Below are 8,440 nucleotides of genomic sequence, written 5' to 3'. Positions count from 1 at the left end.
CAGGGCCAGCCATATGTCGGCGTCCACGTCCCATACCGCGATGATGCAGAACGGAGGGATGATGGGGGTCTCCTCTCCCTGACTCTCCTCTGCGAGACAGGGAGCCCGCCTTCACATTATTCGAGCTTGGCCTATAGGAAATCGTGAATTTGAACCTGGCGAAGAATAGAGCCCACCTGGCCTGTCTTGGGTTTAGCCTCTTCGCTGCCCTGATGTACTCCAGGTTGCGGTGGTCCGTCCACACCAGGAAAGGGTGTTTGGACCCCTCCAGCCAGTGCCTCCACGCCTTCAGAGCCTTCTTGACCGCCAAGAGTTCCCGGTCCCCTACGTCGTAGTTCCTCTGGGCGGGGCTCACCTGCTTAGAATAGAAAGCGCAGAGCCGCAGCTTTAGAAGGGTTCCGGTACGCTGGGACAGTACTGCCCGGACTCCTACTTCGGAGGCATCCACCTCGACGATGAAGGGGAGTGAGGGGTCAGGATGTGCCAACACGGGAGCTGTGGTGAAACGTGCCTTCAGCGTCTCGAATGCCCTCTCCGCCTCCGCTGTCCGACGAAGCCGCTGGGGACCTCCTCTCAGCAGGGAGGTAAGAGGCGCGACCACTCCCTGATGTCTCTCTGGAAAGCAACCCTTTCCATAATTTAGTCTACCTTGTTATCTAGAGACTGGACATTGGCGAGTAATATACTCAGAAGCGGTGGGTGGTGTGAACACACCTAAGTCTGACCAGGAGGCCACTCTGTTTACCTCTTCTGCAGTGACGTTTTGGGTCGGCCTTGGAATCAGATCAAATGCCCTAGGTGGTGACGCGAACAAAGCTTGCATCTCTTCCTCTTCTGACCCTGGCAGCTCTGAGTGGTGGTGGCATGGCTCTCTTTCATCACCCCACATCTTTCCATTGCCACAGTTCTTCTGTGGAGATGGGAGAACCTTCCAGAAGGACAACCATCTCTGCAGCACTCCAACAATCAAGCCTTTATGGTAGAGGCCAGATGGAAGCCACTCCTCAGTAAAAGGCACATGACAGCCCGCTTGAAGTTTGCCAAAAGGCACCCAAAGGACACTCAGACTATGAGAAACAAGATTCTCTGTTCTGATGAAACCAACCATATTAGGTGGCTGGCTCACTAGCTAACATGTGTATGCTCTCCACTTTCTGGAGGACCAAGTTTTGAAATCAGTGGAATTCAAGTATGATAGCTAAGGAGATGGGGAAAACACCAGTCTGGATTACATAGTCAAACTAAGGGCAACAATGTATGGCATCAGACGTGTCCAACCATGACGTATACTGGTAAAATAGTCTAGCTAGCTACATTTTCAGATATTACACGCTTCTAATTGACAGAAAGTGTTTTCATTTCAAGTGTACTGTTAGCTAGCTAATGTTAGCTGGCTGGGTCGCTAGCTAACGTTGTGTATGATCTTATTCTTCGTATCTCAGACACATTTGCTTGACTAGTTATAACCATAGAACCAGGTTGTTTAGCTACCTGCAGATTCATACAGGGTAGTAACGTCATCAGTTATGATTATGGTCCATTGTTTAGCTAGCTAGATGTCTTAACAAAAGACTCCACTCTAATTTTGACAAAGTATTTTTATTTCAAGTTAAAGTGTACTTACTGTCAGCGAGCCAGCCAGCTAACATTAGCTGGCTGACTCGCTAACTATCATTACGTCATGCGTTGGGATTCATTGTTTACCTAGCTAGCTAGATTTCAAAAGACTCATCTTAGTGTGCCAGAGCGCAGAATAACTGATGCATTTTTGAACGCTCAACACCCGTTAAACATGTCCGGTGTCAGTAAATGTTGGCAACAAAGTGTCATTCAATTGTTGCCAGCAGCACTGTTAGTCACCAATCCTCTGGATAACATGAAAAAAGCCTAACCTGCTCTGCTAGAGGGAGTATAATGGTCAGAGTGGGTTGTGGTCTCATTATGTGTCTGGAAGTAGCTAGCCAATTTTTTTTTTTTTTTTTTTTTTTAAAGGCAAGTCAGTTAAGAACAAATTATTATCTACAATGACAGCCTAGGAAGAGCAGGTTAATTGCCTTGTTCAGGGGCACAATGACAGATTTTTACCTTGTCAGCTAGAGGATTTGATCTAGCAACCTTTCGGTTACTTGCCCAACGCTCTAACCACTAGGCTTCCTGCCACCCCAGTTAGCTTGGGTGCTTGACTGTCGTGAGGTCAGGGCTTTTGGGAACAACCCTACATATTGGCCAGAGCGTCCAGTGTGCGCTCTGAACGCGAAACTTCCTCTGAATTTACAAACGGACAATCTGACAGCACAGTTGCACTCACCAACACTCTGGATAACATAACAGCCTAACCAGCTCTGCTAGGGCGAATAATGTTCATTGAGCTGTTCTCTCTCTCTCTTAGATGTCTGGAAGTAGCTGGCAAGTTAGTACAGAACGCACAGATAAACCCTTAAAGAGATTTGATTTTTTTTTTATTTAACCAGGTAGGCTAGTTGAGAACAAGTTCTCATTTGCAACTGCGACCTGGCCAAGATAAAGCATAGCAAGTCGACACAGAGTTACACATGGAATAAACAAAACATAGTCAATAATACAGTCGAAAAGAAAAACTCTATATACAGTGAGTGTAAATGAGGTAAGATAAGGGAGTTAAGGCAATAAATAGGCCATGGTGGCGAAGTAATTATAATTAAACACTGGTAGATGTGCAACTAGAGATACTGGGGTACAAAGGAGCAAGATAAATACAGTATGGGGATGAGGTAGATAGATGGGCTGTTTACAGATGGTCTATGTGATCTGGTGCAGTGATCTGTGAGCTGCTCTGACAGCTGGTGCTTAAAGCTAGTGAGGGAGGTAAGAGTCTCCAGCTTCAGTGATTTTTGCAGTTCGTTCCAGTCATTGGCAGCAGAGAACTGGAAGGAAAGGCAACCAAAGGAGGAATTGGCTTTGGGGGTGATCAGTGAGATATACCTGCTGGAGCGCGTGCTACGAGTGGGTGCTGCTATGGTGACCAGTGAGCTGAGATAAGGCGGTGCTTTACCTAGCAGAGACTTGTAGATAACCTGTAGCTAGTGGGTTTGGCAATGAGTATGAAGCGAGGGCCAACCAACGAGAGCATACAGGTCGCAGTGGTGGGTAGTGTATGGGGCTTTGGTGACAAAACGGATGGCACTGTGATAGACTGCATCCAATTTCTTGAGTAGAGTGTGGAGGCTATTTTATAGATGACATCGTCGAAGTCGAGGATCGGTAGGATGGTCAGTTTTACAAGGGTATGTTTGGCAGCATGAGTGAAGGATGCTTTGTTGCGATATAGGAAGCCGATTCTAGATTTAATTTTGGATTGGAGATGCTTAATGTGAGTCTGGAAGGAGAGTTTAAAGTCTAACCAGACACCTAGGTATTTGTAGTTGTCCACGTAAGTCAGAGCCATCCAGAGTAGTGATGCTGGACAGGCGGGCAGGTGCAGGCAGTGATCGATTGAACAGCATGCATTTAGTTTTACTTGCATTTAAGAGCAGTTGGAGGCCACGGAAGGAGAGTTTTATGGCATTGAAGTTCATCTGGAGGTTAGTTAACAGTGTCCAAAGAGGGGCCAGAAGTATACAGAATGGTGTCGTCTGCGTAGAGGTGGATCAGAGAATCACCGGCAGCAAGAGCGACATCATTGATGTATACAGAAGAGAGTCGGCCCGAGAATTGAACCCTGTGGCACCCCCATAGAGACTGCCAGAGGCCCTCCGAATTGACAGGCCCCCTGAATTGACACACTGAACTCTATGAGAGTAGTAGTTGGTAAACCAGGCGAGGCCATCATTTGAGAAACCAAGGCTGTCAAGTCTGCCAATAAGAATGTGGTGATTGACAGTCGAAAGCCTTGGCCAGGTTGATGAATACGGCTGCACAGTAATGTCTCTTATCGATGGCGGTTATGATGTCGTTTAGGACCTTGAGCATGGCTGAGGTGCACCCATGACCAGATCTGAAACCAGATTGCATAGCGGAGAAGGTACGGTGGGAATGAAAATGGTCGGTAATCTGTTTGTTAACTTGGCTTTCGAAGACCTTAGACAGACAGGGTAGAAAGACGTCATGATATAGGTCTGTAGCAGTTTGGGTCTAGAGTGTCTCCCCTTTTGAAGAGGGGGATGACTGCGGCAGCTTTCCAATCTTTGGGAATCTCAGACGATACGAAAGAGGTTGAACAGGCTAGTAATAGGGGTTGCAACAATTTCGGCAGATAATTTTAGAAAGAGAGGCTCCAGATTGTCTAGCCCGGCTGATTTGAAAGGGTCCAGATTTTGCAGCTCTTTCAGAATATCAGCTATCTGGATTTGGGTGAAGGAGAAATGGTGGGGGCTTTGTCGGGTTGCTGTGAGGGTGCCGGACAGTTGACCGGGGTAGGAGTAGCCAGGTTGAAATCATGGCCAGCCGTAGAGAAATGCTTATATAAATTCTCAATTATAGTGGATTTATCAGCGGTAACAGTGTTTCCTAGCCTCAGAGCAGTGGGCAGCTGGGAGGAGATGCTCTTATTCTCCATGGACTTTACTGTCCCAAAACTTTGAGTTTGTACTACAAGATGCAAATGTCTGTTTGAAAAAGCTAGCCTTAGCTTTCCTATCTGCCTGTGTATATTTGTTTCTAACTTCCCTAAAAAGTTGCATATCATGGGGGCTATTCGATGCTAATGCAGAACGCCACAGAATGTTTTTGTGCTGGTCAAGGGCAGACAAGTCTGGAGTGAACCAAGGACTATATCTATTCCTAGTTCAACATTTTTTGAATAGGGCGTGCTTATTTAAGATGGTGAGGAAGGCACTTTTAAACAATTTAAAGGCAATGCTACCAAATACTAATTGAGTGTATGTAAACTTCTGACCCACTGGGAATGTGATGAGAGAAATGAAAGCTGAAAAAATAATTCTCTCTACCATTATTCTGACATTTCACATTCTTAAAATAAAGTGGTGATCCTAACTGACCTAAGACAGTGACTTTTTAATATGATTAAATGTCAGGAATTGTGAAACTGAGTATAAATGTATTTTGCTAAGGTGTATGTAAACTTCCGACTTCAACTGTATGTGCCCTCTGTTCCCTCTGTCCTTGTCGGTTATTGTTCCCATGTCCATTGGTCGTGTGAGTACCTATGCGTTGGTGCAGCTGTTATACGTGCTTTATATACTGTGTATTACGGGTATCGTCCCGTGTCGTTCAACGAGGTTTACCCTCGCTCTTTTGTTTGGGTACAGCCCAGTGTTTTTGTATACGTGTTTGTTTTGGGTGTATTAAAAACCCCTGTTGTGTATTCCTGCGCCTATCTCCAAATCCTTTATACAAACGTGACAACCCACACAGACAGCGTGGTAAAGAAGGCGCAACAGCGCCTCTTCAACCTCAGGAGCCTGAAGAAATGTGGCTTGTCACCTAAAACCCTCACAAACTTTTACAGATGCACAATTGAGAGCATCCTGTCGGGCTGTATTACTGCCCGGTACGGAAACTGCACCGCCAACAACCGCAAGGCTCTCCAGAGGGTGGTGCGGTCTGCACAACGCATCACCGGGGTAAAACTACCTGCCCTCCAGGTCACCTACAGCACTCAATGTCACAAAGGCCAAAAAGACCGAGAGACTGAAAAACAGCTTCTATCTCAATGCCATTACAATGTTAACCTGTTAGCGCTAGGGGGCAGTATTGACACGGCCGGATAAAAAACGTACCCGATTTAATCTGGTTACTACTCCTGCCCAGTAACTAGAATATGCATATAATTATTGGCTTTGGATAGAAAACACCCTAAAGTTTCTAAAATTGTTTGAATGGTGTCTGTGAGTATAACAGAACTCAAATGGCAGGCCAAAACCTGAGAAGATTCCATGTAGGAAGTGGCCTGTCTGACAAGTTGTGTTTCATCTTGGCTCTTTTTATTGAAGACTGAGGATCTTTGCAATAACGTGACACTTCCTACGGCTCCCATAGGCTCTCAGAGCCCGGGAAAAAGCTGAACGATATCGAGGCAGCCTCTGGCTGAAACACATTATCGCTTTTGGCAAGTGGCCGATCAGAGTACTATGGGCTTAGGCGCGTGCCCGAGTCGACCGAATGCTTTATTTTCTTTCGTCTGTTTACCTAAACGCAGATTCCCGGTCGGAATATTATCGCTTTTTTATGAGAAAAATGGCATAAAAATTGATTTTAAACAGCGGTTGACATGCTTCGAAGTACGGTAATGGAATATTTTGAACATTTTGTCACAAATTGCGCCATGCTCGTCACCCTTATTTACCCTTTCGGATAGTGTCTTGAACGCACGAACAAAACGCCGCTGTTTGGATATAACTATGGATTATTTTGAACCAAACCAACATTTGTTATTGAAGTAGAAGTCCTGGGAGTGCATTCTGACGAAGACAGAAAAGGTAATAACATTTTTCTTATAGTAAATCTGACTTTGGTGAGTGCTAAACTTGCTGGGTGTCTAAATAGCTAGCCCTGTGATGCCGGGCTATCTACTGAGAATATTGCAAAATGTGCTTTCACCGAAAAGCTATTTTAAAATCGGACATATCGAGTGCATAGAGGAGTTCTGTATCTATAATTCTTAAAATAATTGTTATGCTTTTTGTGAACGTTTATCGTGAGTAATTTAGTAAATTCACCGGCAGTGTTCGGTGGGAATGCTAGTCACATGCTAGTCACATGCTAATGTTAAAAGCTGGTTTTTGATATAAATATGAACTTGATTGAACAAAACATGCATGTATTGTATAACATAATGTCCCAGGGTTGTCATCTGATGAAGATCATCAAAGGTTAGTGCTGCATTTAGCTGTGGTTTGGGTTTATGTGACATTATATGCTAGCTTGAAAAATGGGTGTCTGATTATTTCTGGCTGGGTACTCTGCTGACATAATCTAATGTTTTGCTTTCGTTGTAAAGCCTTTTTGAAATCGGACAGTGTGGTTAGATTAACGAGAGTCTTGTCTTTAACCTCTATGGGCTAGGCGGGACAAATTCGTCCCACCTACGTAACAGCCACCTGTATCCAGTGGCGCGATTTTTGAATCGTTTGAAATACTATTACTTCAATTTCTCAAACATATTACTATTTTACAGCTATTTAAAGACAAGACTCACGTTTATCTAACCACACTGTCCGATTTCAAAAAGGCTTTACAACGAAAGCAAAACATTAGATTATGTCAGGAGAGTGCCCAGCCAGAAATAATCAGACACCCATTTTTCAAGCTAGCATATAATGTCACCAAAAACCCAAACCACAGCTAAATGCAGCACTAACCTTTTATGATCTTCATCAGATGACACACCTAGGACATTATGTTATACAATACATGCATGTCTGTTCAATCAAGTTCATATTTATATCAATTAACAGCTTTTTACATTAGCATGTGACGTTCAGAAAAAGCATACCCCCCGCAAACTTCCGGGGAATTTACTAACAGTTTGCTAAATTACTCACGATAAATGTTCACAAAAAGCATAACAATTATTTTAAGAATTATAGATACATTTCTCCTCTATGCACTCGATATGTCCGATTTTAAAATAGCTTTTCGGATGAAGCACATTTTGCAATATTCTAAGTACATAGCCCAGCCATCACGGCTAGCTATTTAGACACCCAGCAAGTTTAGCCTTCACCATAATCACATTTCCTATAAGAAAAATGTTCTTACCTTTCCTGTTCTTCGTCAGAATGCACTCCCAGGACTTCTACTTCAATAACAAATGTAGGTTTGGTCCAAAATAATCCATCGTTATATCCGAATAGCGGCGTTTTGTTCGTGCGTTCTAGACACTATCAGAATGGTAATCCACGGTCGAGCGCATGGCGCATGGCGTGACAAAAAATGTCTCAATATTCCATTACCGTACTTCGAAGCATGTCAACCGCTGTTTACAACCAATTTTTATGCCATTTATCTCGTAGAAAAGCGATAATATTCCGACCGGGAATCTGCAATAAACTAAACAGCCTAATGAAAATACTCCACGGGGGGCTAATCGCGCACACGCCTCATTCCATTGTCACCTAATGGGACACTTGAATAAGGCGATAATCTGTTTCAGCCTGAGGCTGCCTCGTCAACCTTCATGATTTTCCCGGCTTCTGAGAGCCTATTGGAGCCCTGGGAATTGTCACGTTACAGCTAAGATCCTTACTCTTCAATAAACAGATGCAAGACGCACGACTCCTTGTCAAACAGGCCACTTCCTGCATGAAACCTTGTCAGGTTTTTGCCTGCCATAGGAGTTCTGTTATACTCACAGACACCATTCAAACAGTTTTAGAAACTTTAGGGTGTTTTCTATCCAAACCTGAACAATAATATGCATATTCTAGCTTCTGAGTTGGTGTAGGAGGCAGTTAAAAATGTGCACATATTTTTTCCAAAATTCTCAATACTGCCCCCTAGC

Source organism: Salmo salar, chromosome 19 (genome assembly GCF_965601325.2).
Source record: "Salmo salar chromosome 19, fSalSal1, whole genome shotgun sequence".
NCBI classification, from domain to species: Eukaryota; Metazoa; Chordata; class Actinopteri; order Salmoniformes; family Salmonidae; genus Salmo; species Salmo salar.
This window is presented reverse-complemented; position numbering follows the sequence as displayed.